The 14657-nt window shown below is 37.4% G+C and overlaps 1 pseudogene; it reads right to left on the minus strand.

Moving 5' to 3' along the window:
- Positions 1-1846: 1846 nt before the first annotated feature.
- LOC100478531 lies at positions 1847-2707 on the minus strand (annotated as a pseudogene).
- Positions 2708-14657: the final 11950 nt, after the last annotated feature.

Below are 14657 nucleotides of genomic sequence, written 5' to 3' on the forward strand. Positions count from 1 at the left end.
GGGTAGTAAGGAGGGCACGTATTGCATGGTGCACTGGGTTTTATACACAACTAAAGAATCATGGAACTTTACATCAAAAAGCAGGGATGTACTGTATGGTGAATAACATAATATAAAAAATATATTATTATGAAAAAAAATGTCAGTACTACCGAAGGCAAACTACACATTTAATGCAACCCCTATCAAAATACCACCAGAATTTTTCTTTCATTATTATAGTAGCCTCCCCATTACAGGTGCAAGTCTTTGACTCATGTTTCACATTTGGTTAATTTAGCTTTCTCTCAATTATCCTATTGTAATTTTTGTCCTTTTTTACTTCCAACATTTGAGTGTCCTCTTGCATTAGTTGTTTCTATTATAAGAAGAATGTAGTTGAATTGTTTTACTTCCATCTCTCTTTACTTTAAATCTCTGTTCTCTGGCTCCAACTATGAGTTTTCTCTTTCCCACAGAGCATTGAGGGACAGGGGTCTGTGATTTATGACTCACACATGTACTGAGAGAAGCTGCACTTTCACCATTAAGCTTCTCATTTTTTCTCATCAGAGTCAAATTATATTTGATTGAGCACACTTCTTTGTTTGAAAATATTTATAATTATTGGAACACCCACATAGCTCAGTTGGTTAAGCAGCTGCCTTTGCCTCAGCTCATGATCTCAGGGTCCTAGGATCAAGCCCTGAATAAGTCTCTGTGCTCAGCAGGAGTCTGCTTCTCCCTCTCTCACTGCCCCCATAACTCATGCTCTTTCTCTCTCTCTCAAATAAATAAATAAAATCTTAAAATATATTTTTTACTCTAATAGTTTATTTAAATTTTTTTTATTAAATTCAATTAGCCAAGGTATAATAGATCATTGGTTTATATTTACAATTATTTTATTGAGATTTTATTCATCTACAAGAAAATATTTTTGGTTTTCTGATATGTCATACTGTGATACAAGGGAATTGTTAAATATTTTAATAGAAGTCCAAACTACACAGATAAAAATTTCTGCTATTGATACAAAAAATATGCCTATAAAAATGAAGTGGAAATTGAAGAAATACTTCCAGTGATGCAAATAAATTCAATGTGGAACCATGTGGGTTTCATAAAGTATTTGGAATGTATAATATCTTTGTGTTTTGAAGAATGTTGATCAGTATTCACTGTGTGAAGGGAACATAGTTATATTTACACTTACATCACTCTCCATAATTAAATCAGATATAATCAAGAGCATATAGTAATCTCAAGTATTTTTTGGGATTAAACTATATAACAGTACAGACATAAAATATTTTGACTCTTGAAGACAGTGTAGCATAATCAGCAAGTGTAGTTACTGTAATTTATCTGATATATCCTTCACATTAGAGAAGATCTCAAAAAAAATAAGGGTATCCAAATAATCACAAGCATAAATGTTTGCCAATTATTTTAAGAAAGGTCGAAGATGGCTCCATCCACATATAACAGTCTACAAGTTTTTTGTTAAGATCTATTTATTTACTTTAGGATGGGTTGTGCCCAGGGGGAGGGGCAGAGAGAGAGAGAATCTCAAGCAAACTCCCCACTTAGCTCAGAATTTGATGTGGGGTTCGATCCCATGATCCTAGCCAAAATCATGAGTCAGGCACTCAATCTACTGAGCCACCCAGGCACCTCTCAAACAAGTTTTATTCCATGAATCTGGTCAATTATTTTGTTTGTTCATGAAGCTGGAGGGTTTGATGAAATGTCCAAATTAAAATTTATTAATCCCTTTTCAGAATTTTACCTCAATAAAATTCTGGTGTGGGAAATTCTAATCATATGCCCTTTGTGTGAGAGAAATGTGTGAGGTGTTCAAACTTCAAAGGGAAATAGTTTATAGAGAGGACCTTCTCATCTTTGCAAAAGCACAGTTTAGGAAGAATCATTTATTATTTTTCTTCAGTACAAGAGGACAGATTGCTGGGTAGATGAAGAGGGAAAAGTAATGATGTTTTCCAGCCCTTGTACATTATGTCCATAACTTCTGTAAATGGAAAGGCAGCTACTGGCTGAGTAAAAAACAAAACAAAAAAAAAGAAAAAAAGAAAAAACCAAACAAACAAAGTAGCTCACAAATGCCAGGGTCCTGTGGGTGGCCTTAGTTTCAGGAAAGGGTCTTGGGCACAGGCTGGTCTTGTGGAATGTTACCATGGACACACTGGTCCAGATCATGAGGAACACACAGGAAATCCCATAAACCCATGCTCCCTACAAAACCAGCCTCCTGAAGTTTATCAGGTTCTCTCCTGCTACAGCATGTCAGATAACACATTTGTGCAACTTCATTGGTGTTGAAGGGGGCCACAGCACTTGTGATGACATGGATGTAGATCTGATGTTAGTGATCTAGAAAGAAAAGAGAAATGGGAAAATGTATGTGAAGACTTTGGGATTGAGCCATGCCTCTCAATGTTGTTGGAATGATAATTATGGTCTGAAAACCTCTGAGAAAAGATGTGGTGCAGAGGGAAAGTCCCCAGGTGACGCTGTACATGTAAACCATTGCCTTACAATCAATGTCCTCTAGAAAATTTCTTACTCCAAAGGCATTTAATACTATTGGAATCCCACTGAAAAGAATCGTTATTAGCTAAGTGAAATGGGTGGATATCAAATCTATAGGCCTCTTTGCATGGGGCTGGAATAAGAAGGTGTTGATGAGTAACACAAGTAGCAACATGTTACCAATAAAAAGGTGCCAATTGGAGAATGAAGAACACTCCAAGATAGTCTCATTTAAAACTATTATATTCATTGACCTCTTATACTATGGATACACTTCTGCAGAGCTGAAAAGGGAACCAAAATGTTCTGTAAGCTTGATGGAAATAGGAGAACCCTGAGAAGACTCCATGAGGTATGATCACCATCAGCACTAAGTTGTGCAAATGCTCTACCAATATTCAAGAAATGAAGAATTAGTTCTAGAGTAAATATCAAAAATTGTTAAAGTCACTTCAGAGGAACATTAATGTCAAGACAAACATGCCTTATTTATAAGAATTCTTGAGATGTCTTTGGTGGAAAAAGGTAGTTTTATTAAAGCACAGGGACAGGACCTGTGGGCAGAAAGAACTGCCCTGGTGTCTTAAGGAGTGGCCCATTATATACTTGGAATTTGGGAAGGGGTTAAGAACAGTGTAGGCCTCCAAGGTATTTTGGAAAGTTTTTTTTGGAAACGACCTTGAGGGGGCACCTATTGTTAGGAAAAGGTCATTTATTACTGATTAGTTAAAGTCATGAGTCCTTTCAGGTATATATCGGTAGGTCATATGGATTGGGGATGAGTACCAACATGTACCTTGGGGGGTACAGATAAAGGAAGTTTCAAAAGGAATTTTTATATGCTGAAGTAGACTAACAGGATCCTGCGGGTTGAGCTAAGATTTTCTTTTGCCCTTAGCAAAGTATTAACATGAAGGCAGCTTAGTTCCTAGAGGAATGTCACTTGGCCTATTTCAAGGACTTGCCAATGGGTTGTAGGCAGTAAGGAAATTTAATTTCTTTTTTTGCCTTTGTTTTCCACATCAGTATGATATGGTATTGGAATATAGGTGAGGTTCAGTGGGGTGGAGTCTGGAGCCAATGACCAAGAAAGAATTCTGGAGATGTCTTTGGCACAAAATCATGGTTTATTAAAGCACGGGGACAGGACCTGTGGGCAGAAACAGCTGTTGCCCTGAGTTGTGATGGGTGGCTTATTATATATTATGGGGTTGGTGGAGGTAAGGAAAAAGGGAGGTTGAGAAAGGACTTTCATATTTGTTAATGAAGACTCACAGGATAAGAGAGGGCTTGCCATTGTCAAGTTAAAGTTGCTTTTCCCACCAGCAAGGCATTAAGAAGAAGGTAGTTTGGAACTTCCTGGAGGAACATTATACTCTGTTTCCTTCAAGTATCTGTCAATGGGCTGCAAGTCAAAAGGACGTTTAATTGCATCTACATTTCCTTCTGGGAGCGAGGTTATCGATAGAAATGTTTTGTTCTTGTAGATTGATAAGTCATTTGTAAACTGAGGGAGACTCTTGTCTTGCAGGACTGTGATCTCTAAGTTAACTATTTCTCTTTCCTTTCCTTAGATTTCGGTCAGCCAGGAGTGCATGAGGAATGCCACATATATCCCAAGGATGGGGGGCATTGTGGGGTGTCAGATTCTTCTTTGTCCTTGGCTCCCTTCTGTTTCCTCATCAGTAGTATCTTTTTCTGATTTTAATTTTCTTTTCCCTGTTGGTAATATTTCTATATACTTTTTGGCATATTGGCCATGTGGATATTTTCCTTCTTTGCATTATTATGCAGTTCCTATACAAATATTTTCCCATTTATTTATTGAGTTATTTGCATTTTTAATTTATATGAGTTCTCTGTATAGCATGGATATAAGCTCTTTGACAGACAGATGTCTTATGAATATTTTCCACACATTCAATGTATTCTTTTTTTATTTTCTTAACAAACCCTTTTGTGAACACATTCTTCAATATTCTTTTTTTTTTTTTTGAAAGACAGAGAGAATGGGGGGGGGGGGGGGGGGTAGAGGAAGAAAGACAAGCAGACTCCCTGCTGAGTAGGAAGTCCAACTAATCTTCCTGCAATTTCTTATGTTCCACAAATGAGTGAAACCACGTGATAATTGTCTTTCTCTGCTTGACTTACTTCACTTAGCATAATCTCCTCCAGTCCCGTCCATGTTTCTGCAAATGTGTAATCGTTCTTTCTGGTGNCCATTGTATATATGGACCACAGCTTCTTAATCCAGTCATCTGTTGAAGGGCATCTCAGCTCCTTCCATGATTTAGCTATTGTGGACAATGCTGCTATGAAAATTGGGGTGCATATGGCTCTTCTCTTCACTACATCTCTATCTTTGGGGTAAATACCCAGTATNTCTGTATCTTTGGGGTAAACACCCAGTAGTGCAATGGCTGGGTCATAGGGTAGTTCAATTTTTAACTTTTTAAGGGACCTCCACACTGTTTTCCAGAGTGGCTGTACCAACTTGCATTCCCACCAACAGTGTAAGAAGGATCCCCGTTCTCCAGATCCTCTCCAACAATTGTTTTTTGCCTTGTCAATTTTTGCCAGTCTAACTGGTGTAAGGTGGTATCTCAAGGTGGGTTTAATTTGAATTTCCCTGATGGCTAATGATGTTGAACATTTTTTCATGTGTCTCTTAGCCATTTGTATGTCTTCATTTGAAAAGTGTCTCTTCATATCTTCTGCCCTTTTTTGATTTGATTATTTGTTTCTTGTGTATTGAGTTTGAGAATTTCTTTGTAGATCTTAGATACCAGTCTTTTATCTGTAGTGTCATTTACAAATATCTTCTGCCATTCTGTGGGCNTCCCATTCCGTGGGCTGTCTCTTAGTTTTTTTGACTGTTTCCTTGGCTGTGCAGAAGCTTTTTATCTTGATGAAGTCCCACAAGTTCATTTTTTCTTTTGTTTCTCTTGCCTTTGGAGATGTGTCATGAAAAAAGTTGCTGTGATCGATGTCAAAGAGGTTACAGCCTATGTTCTCCTTTATGATTTTGATTGATTCCGGTCTCACACTGAGGTCTTTCATCCATTTGGAGTTTATCTTTGTGTATGGTGTGAGAGAGTGGTCAAATTTCATTCTTTTGCATGTAGCTGTCCAATTTTCCCAGCCCCATTTATTGAAGAGATTGTCTTTTTTCCACTGGATGTTTTTTCCTGCTTAGTCAAAGATTAGTTGCCCAAAGAGCTGTACATGTAAACCACTTCCTTAGAACCAATGTTGTCTAGAAAATTTCGTACTCCGGATGCATTTAATACTTCTGGAATCCCACTGAATAGAATTGTTATTAGCTAAAGTGAAATGGGTGAATATCAAATCTACAGGCTTCTTTGCATGGGATTGGAATTAGAAGGTGTTGATGAGTAACACAAGGAGCAATTTGTTCCCAATAAAACAATCGTAATTGGAGAATAAAGAGCATTCCAGGGGCGCCTGGGTGGCACAGCGGTTAAGCGTCTGCCTTTGGCTCAGGGCGTGATCCCGGCATTATGGGATCGAGCCCCACATCAGGCTCTTCCGCTGTGAGCCTGCTTCTTCCTCTCCCACTCCCCCTGCTTGTGTTCCCTCTCTCCCTGGCTGTCTCTGTCAAATAAATAAATAAAATCTTAAAAAAAAAAAGAACACTCCAGAATAGTATCATTTGAAACTATTATATTCACTGACCTCTTATACGATGGATAGATTTCTGCAGAGCTCAAAAGGAAACCAAAATGATTTGTAAGCTTGTTGGAAATAAGAGAACCCTAAGAAGACTCCTTGAGGTATGATCACCACCAGCAGTAAGTTGTGCAGATGCACTACCAATATTCAGGAAATGAAGAATTTGTTCTAGAGGTAAATGTCGAGAATTGTTAAAGTCACTTCAGAGGAATGTTAAGGTCAAGACAAACAGGCCTTATTTGTTTGAATTGTTGAGATGCCTTTGGTGTCAGAAGGTGGTTTATTAAAGCATGGGGACAGGACCTATGGGTGGAAAGAGCTACTGCCCAGGGTTGTGAGGGTTGGCTAGTTATATACCTTGGCATTGGGGGAGTTCAGGAAAAAGGAAGGTTGAGAAAGGACTTTCATACATTAAAGAAGACTCACAGGATACTGGAAGCCTTGCCATTGTCAAGTTAATGTTGCTTTTCCCTCTAGCAAGGTATTAACATAGTCTGCCTGCTTCAAGTACCTGTCAATGGGCTGCAGGTTATAAGGACATTTAATTGTACCTACATTTCTTTCTGAAAGCTAGATTATTGATAAAAATGCTTTGTTTTTGTAGATCACTAAGACAATTGTAAACTGAGGGAGACTCATGTCTTGCAGGACTGTGATCTCTTAAGTTAGCTATTTGTTTTTCCTTTCCTTAGCTTTGGGGCAGCCAGGAGTGCCTGATGAAGGTCACATATATCCCATGTGCAGGGGGGGTGGGGGGTGGGGTGTCAGATGCTGCTTTGTCCTCAGCCTGCCTTCTGTTCCCTCATCAGTAGTATCTTATTTTGATTTTAATTTTCATTTCCCTGTTAGCAATATTTTGATACACTTTTTGACATATTGGCCATGTGGATATTTTCATTTTTTGCATTATGTAGTTCCTATACAAATATTTCCCCCCTTTATTTATTTATTGAGGTATTTTCATTTTTGATTTATATGAGTTCTTTGTATAGCATGGATGATGAGGTTGTGGGATATAGGTGAGGTTCAGTGGGGTGGAGTCCGGAGCCAATGACCCAGAAAGAATTCTTGAGACATCTTTGGTGCAAAATGGTAGTTTATTAAAGCAGGGGGACAGGACCCTTGGGCAGAAAGAGCTGCTGCCCCTGGGGTCTGAGTGGTGGCCAATTATATACTATGGGGTTGGTGGAGGTAGGGAAAAAGGGAGGCTGAGAAAGTACATTCATATGTTAAAGAAGACTCACAGGATCCCAGAGGCCTTGCAATTCTTAAGTTAATGCCAGCAAGGCATTAACAAAAAGATAGTTGGGAACTTCTTGGAGGAACATTGCACTCTACCTGCTTCCAGTATCTGTCTATGGGCTGCAGGTTACAAAGACATTCAATTATATTTACATTTCCTTCCTGAAGTTAAGTCATTGATAGAAATGCTGTTCTTTTGTACTTCTAAGACATTTGTAAACTGAGGGAGACTCAAGTCTTGCAGGATTGTGGTCTCTACTGGTTAACTATTTCTTTGTGCTTTAGGGCAGCCAGGAGTGCCTGAGGAATGTGACATACATCCCATGGGGGGGATGGCATTGTGCTGTGTCAGTTTCTGCTTTTTCCACAGCTTGCATTTTGTTCCCTCCTGAATGGATACAAGTCCTTTGACAGATATATGTCCTATGAATATTTTCTGCACAAAGTATTTTCTTTCTATTTTCTTAATAAAGCCTTTTGATGAATACAATTCTTCAATTTCCTTTTTTTTTTAATTTATTTATTCCTTTGAAAGACAGAGAACATGAGCAGGGGGAGGGGCGGAGAATGAAAGACAAGCAGTAGCCCTGCTGAGCAGGAAGCCCAACTGGGGGCGCAAACCCAAGACCCTGAGATCATGACATGAGCCAAAGTTAGATTCTTCACCAGCTGAGCCACCCAGGCACCCCTTCAATTTTCATGAAGTTAATTTTTCAATATTTTCTTTATAAGTAATGTTTTTGTGTCCTGCATGAGAAGACTTTTTTTAAAGATTTTTTTTGTTTATTTGACACAGAGAGAGACAGCCAGCAAGAGAGGGGACACGAGCAGGGGGACTGGGAGAGTAAGAAGCAGGCTCCCAGGGGAGGAGCCTTATGCCAGACTTGATTCCAGAATGCCAGGACCATGCCCTGAGCCGAAGGCAGATGCTTAACTACTGAGCCACCCAGGCAGCCCCTGCATAAGATGTCTTTGCCCACTTAAGGTCGCAAGATATTTCCCTATGTTTTATGGTAGAAGTTTTATATTTTGGGGGTGCTTGGGTGGCTTAGTTAGTTAAGTGTCCAACTCTTGGTTTAACCTCTAGTCAGGATCTAAGGGTCATAAGATCAAGCCCCGTGATAGGCTCTGTGCTCAGCACAGAGTCTGCTGAAGATTCTCTCCCTCTCCCCCATCCTCTGCTCCTCCCCATGCCTCAAACAAATAAATGAATAAGATTTTTAGAAATTTTATATTTATAGTTAGTATATTTAGATCTATGGCCAGTTTCTTTTGAAATATAAACCCCAATGTTTATTCTTATATTCAATAGATTTAAAAAATCTATCCAATTGTTAAAGAAGTTGCTAAGCACTTTCAATTTCTGAATGTATATTATCACAAACTAGTAGCAGTATGCAGATGAGCATTAATTCAAGGACCACACTTGGAATACAACTGCTCTGTGTGGGCTAGATCTGCCAATGACTTTAAACATGTATGGATGGACTTTGGTAAGGGAAGGGCCTTGGAAGTTCCTAGAAGTCTATGCTGGGGTGAGAGTTATGGTCCAAGCTGGCAGCTCCCTCCCTAATGCATTCATTTATACACATGTCCCTGATTGGTCCAAGCCTTGGGAAGTCTTCTCTGATGAAAATCCTCATCAAAAAGCCCTGTGAAAAAATTAACTCTTTTGAAAGTGATAGAGTTACTAAAAAATATATAGGATGACCAGTTAAAGCTGAGTATTTGAAGGGCATCTTGGCTCCTTCCAGAGTTTAGCTATTGTGGACAATGCTGCTATGAATATTGGGGTGCATATGGCCCTTCTGTTCACTATGTCTGTATCTTTGGGGTAGATACACAGTAGTGCAATTGCTGACTCAAAGGATGCCCTTGAACAGATGAATGGATAAAGAAGACATGGTCTGTATATACAATGGAATATTACTCAGCCATCAAAAAGAAAGATTACCCAACATTTGCAGCAGCATGGATGGGTCTCAAGGAGATTATGCTATGTGAAATAAGTCAAGCAGAAAAAGACAATTATCATATGGTTTCACTCATTTGTGGAACATAAGGAATAACAGGGAGATTGTAGGAGAAGGAAGGGAAGAATGAACAGGGGTAAACAAAGAGGGAATGAGCCACAAAAAACCATGGACTCTGGGAAACAAACTGAGGGTTTCAGAGGGGAGGGTGGTGGGGGATTGGTCTAGGCTGGTGATGGGTATTAAGGAGGGCATGTATTGCATGGAGCACTGGGTGTTTTGCACAAACAATGAATCATGGAATGCTACATCAAAAACTGATGACTTACTGTAAGGATGAATAACATAACATAATAAAAAATTTTTTAAATGACTATCATCAACATAAGTGAATAAATGAATAAATAAATAAATAAACCTGAGTAGTTATCAAACAGTCTACAAGTCTCCAGTAACGTAAACTTGTCAAACAAATACATTTTCCTCTTGATATTCCTTCCTTTCTTGTATTAATTTATTTCAATTATCCTTGACCCAAATACGCTTTATGAGTTGAAATCCCAAGGTGAGAAAATAACAACAGTCATCCACTCACAGTGGTTTGGGCTTTAAGAGTACCAGCTGGTTTGGAATTCAGATAGAACTTGCATATATAAGATATACCATGCTAGATGCTAGGTGCTCCTGTGAGCCCATTGACACAATAGCTCTGTGAGGTTTTTATTTTTATCAGTGCCTCAGAAAAGCTAATTGACTTGCCTGTGGTCTGTGATTCCCAGCTAGGTATTAGATCTGTGGTCAACATTGAATCAATTTTTGTTTATATTGAAAAGTTAGAGTCAAGGAACATCTTTGTCTCATGCGTATGTAGTTGTGTTAGCACAAAAACACTGACATTTTATTTTTATTGCTACATTATTTATAATAGCCAAGATATGGAAAAAATGCAAGCATCCATTGATAGATAAATGGGTATAACTGTTATACACACACACACACACACACACACATGCACACACAAAATGAACTATTACTCAATCATAAAAAGAAATGAGATTTTTGCTGTTTGCAACAATGTGGACAGACCTGGAAGATATTATACCAAGTGAAACAAATCAGAAGTGAAAAACAAATATCATATGATTTCATTTATATGTAAAACCTAAAATACAAAAACAAATGAACAAATAAACTGAAGCAGAAACTGTTCTACAAATACAGAAAATGAATTGGTGGTTGCTAGAGGACAAGAGAGTGAAAGGATGGGCAAAATGGGTGAAAGGGAATGGGGACGTAGAGACTTCCAGTTATAGAATGAATAAGTCAAGGGATAAAAGGTACAGCATAAGGAATACAGTCAATGAATGGTGACAGATGGTAACTACATTATGGTGAGCACAGCATACATAGACTTGCTGAATGATGATTGGTACACCTCATTAATGAGACCTTATGTATCAACTATATTATAATGGAAATAATAATAATAATTAATGATAATAATAAATTATCCCAAATTTGGTTCTTTGAAAATATCACCAAAATTGAGACTACACTGACTATGTCACAAAAAGAAGACTCAAATTACTAAAATAAGAAATGAAAGTGGGGACATTACTGCCAAACTTACTGACATCAAAATGATAAACTGATACTATAAAAATTGTATACCAATAAAGTGGAAAATCTACATGAAATAGATCAATTCCTAGAAACCCACAAACTAACAAAGCTAACTTCAAAAGAAATAGGAACCCTAAATAGACTGAGAGTAAGTAAAGAGACTGAAACAGTAATCCAAACACAGGAAACACCTCTAAACATAAAAAGTAAGGGCCATGTGCCTTTTCAGTGATGTAATGGAGAAATTCCACTAAACACTTCATAAGATTAACATTGATCTTTTCCCGAAGTCCTACAAACGTATCAAAAGCAGACTAAAACATCCCAAGAAAAATGTAGACCAGTATTTCTTATGAATATAGATGAAAAGTACTCCACAAAATATTAGTACATTGACTGTAGCATCATCTTTTTTGAAGTTCTTATTTAAATTCCAGTTAGTTCACACACAGTGTGGCATTAGTTTCAGGTGTACAAAATAGTGATTCAGAAATTCCATACAACACCCAGTACTCATCACAACTACACTCCTTAATACCCATCATATATTACCAGTACATGCCCCCTCCCATTTCCCCTGGTAACCATAAATTTGTTCCCTATGCACTATATAGACTCTAATCTGTTTCTTGGTTTGTCTCTCTTTTTCTTCCCTTGCTCATTTGCATTGTTTCTTAAATTCTATCTAAGAATGAAATCATATGGTACTTGTCTTTCTCCAACTGACTTATTTTGCTTACCATAAAACCCTCTAGTTCCATCCACGTCATAGCAAATGGCAAGATTTCATTCTTTTTTATGGCTGAGTAATATCCCTTTGTATAAATATACCACTTCTTTATCCATTCATCATTTGATGGATACTTGGGCTGTTTCCATATCTTGCTTACTGTAGACAATGGTGGTATAAACATTAGAGTGTATGTATCTCTTTGAATGAGTATTGTTGTAGCCTTTGTGTAAATGCCTTATACTGCAATTGCTGGATCTGAGGGTAGTTCTATTTTTAACTTTTTGAGAAACCTCCATACTGTTTTCCAGAATGGCACAACACTTTCTATTCCCACCAACAGTGCAAGAGTGTTCCCATTTATCCACATCCTTGCCATTTATCCACATCCTTGCCTAGTTTCTTATGTGGTTGATTTTAGCCATTCTGACAGGTGCAAGGTTATATCTTTTTGTAGTTTTCATTTGCATTTCCCTGATGATGAATGATGTTGAGCATCATTTCATGTGTGTGTTGGCCATCTCTATTTTGGAAACAAGTCATAGTCATGTCTTAGGCCCATTGTCAATTGGATTATTTAGTTTTGCAGTCTTGAATTGTATAAGTTCTTGATATTTTTTGAATACTAATCGTTTATCAGATATGTCATTGGCAAATGTCTTCTCCCATTCCATAGATTGCCTTTTAGCTTTGTTGATTGTTTCCTTTGCTGTGCAGAAGCTTTCTATTTTGATGAAGTCCCAGCAGTTTATTTTTGCTTTTGTATTCCTTGCCTCAAGAGACATATCTAGAAAAAGAGATCCAATATCTCCACATTCTCTCCAACATGTGTTATTATGCTTGAATAGTGATTATCCTTAAATAACAGATATTGGATCCCTTGTGCAATGTTAGTGGGAATGTATAAGGCTACAACCACTATGGAAAACAGTATGTGGGCTCCTTAAAGATTTTGAAAGTAGAATTAGCATATGATCCAGCAATCTCAGTCTGGGTATATATCTCTAATAATTAAAAGCAGGGTCTCAAAGACATATCTGCTCATCCATGTGCAGAACAGCAATATTTACAATAGCCAAAAGGTGGAAAGAACCGAAATGTCCATCAATGGATGAATGGCTAAACAAAATGTGATATGTTCAATTAATGGAGTATTACTCAGCCTTCAACTGACTATCAACTGATAAATGGATAAAGCTGTGGTACAGATGCACAATGGAATATTTCTCAGTGAACAAAAAGAATGAAATATTGCCATTTGCAAAGACATGGATGGAACTAAAGTGTAGTATGCTATGCAAAATAAGTCAGAGAAATAAAAATAGCATATGATTTCATTCATATGTGGAATTGAAGAAACAAAACAGATGAACATGGGGTAAGGGATGGAAAAATAAAATCAGATAAAAACAGAGAGAGAGGCAAACCATAAGAGACTCTTAACAATCGGGAACAAACTAAGGGTTGTGGAGGGGAAATGGGAGGGGGGATGGGTTAAATGGGTGATGGGCATTAAGGAGGGCACTTGTTGTAATGAGCACAAGGTGTTATATGCAAGTTAGGAAACACTAGATTCTATCCCTGAAAATAATACTACACCATATGTTAACTAACTTGAATTTAAATAAAACCTTGAGGGGTGCCTGGGTGACTCAGTCGTTAAGCGTCTGCCTTTGGCTCAGGTCATGATCCCAGCATCCTGGATCAAGCCCCACATTGGGCTCCCTGCTTTGCTGGGAGCCTGCTTCTTCCTCTCCTACTCCCCCTCCTTGTGTACCCTCTCTCACTGGCTGTCTCTCTCTCTCCGTCAAATAAGTAAATAAAATCCTTTAAAAATTTAATAAAAATAATAAACAAACAAATAAATAAAACCTTGAAAGGGGGGAAAAATGACATTTAGTGAAGCTGTTCATTCTCATTATTAATTAGGAAGTCATCAATAGATTTTTCAACACTGTAGTATTTATCATCATGAATCCAAAATAATGTTCAGTTAGTGTGTAAAATATGTAATCTCTCTGAAAACATAGAAGGCTAATAAACCCAGGCTGAACAAACACACATGAAAAAAGTAAGTAAATAAATAAATAGTGATTTTCCTAGTTGGCATAAGGTGATAACTCATGGTTTTGATTTGCATTTCCCTGATGAATAATGTTGTTGAGCAATTTTAACACGCTATTGGTCATTTGTGTTGGGTTATATGGTTTTCTGTGTTTGTTATAGAATTATAGAAGTTCTTTATGTAATGTGGATATTAATCTCTCATCAGATATATGATTTCTAATTTTTTTCTCCCATACAATAAGTTCCCTTTTTACTCTGTTTTCTTTGATATACAGGTTATAAGTTTGACATATTTTCAATTGTCTCTTTTGCTTTTGTTGCCTGTGCTTTTGAATTCATACCAACGAAATCATTAACAAATCCAATGTTATAAAGGTTTTCTCCTATATTTTATTCCAGTATTTTAGTCTTATCTTAGGTCTTGGTCCATTTTTAGTTAATTTTTATACATGTTGTAAGGGGAAGGTAAAGGACTAACTCCTACTCTGGCATATAGATACCCAGTTTTCCCAGCAACATTTTTGGAAAAGGCTTCTTTCCTTACTGTGTGGTCTTGGTGCTTTTACCAATATCATTTGACCAAATATGTGAGGATTTATTTCAAAGTTCATTATTCTTTTCCATTGCTCTACGTGTGTCATTATTCCAGTACCACATTGTTTTGATTACTGCAGTATGCTTTGAAATCAGGAAGTATGAGGTCTACAATTTTGTTCTTCTTTTTTAAGATTATATTGCCACCTCAGGGTGCCTCATAGTCTATATGAATTTTTAGGATAGATCTGTTTCAAAAAAAA

This window comes from Ailuropoda melanoleuca, chromosome 3 (genome assembly GCF_002007445.2).
Source record: "Ailuropoda melanoleuca isolate Jingjing chromosome 3, ASM200744v2, whole genome shotgun sequence".
Classification (NCBI taxonomy): Eukaryota; Metazoa; Chordata; class Mammalia; order Carnivora; family Ursidae; genus Ailuropoda; species Ailuropoda melanoleuca.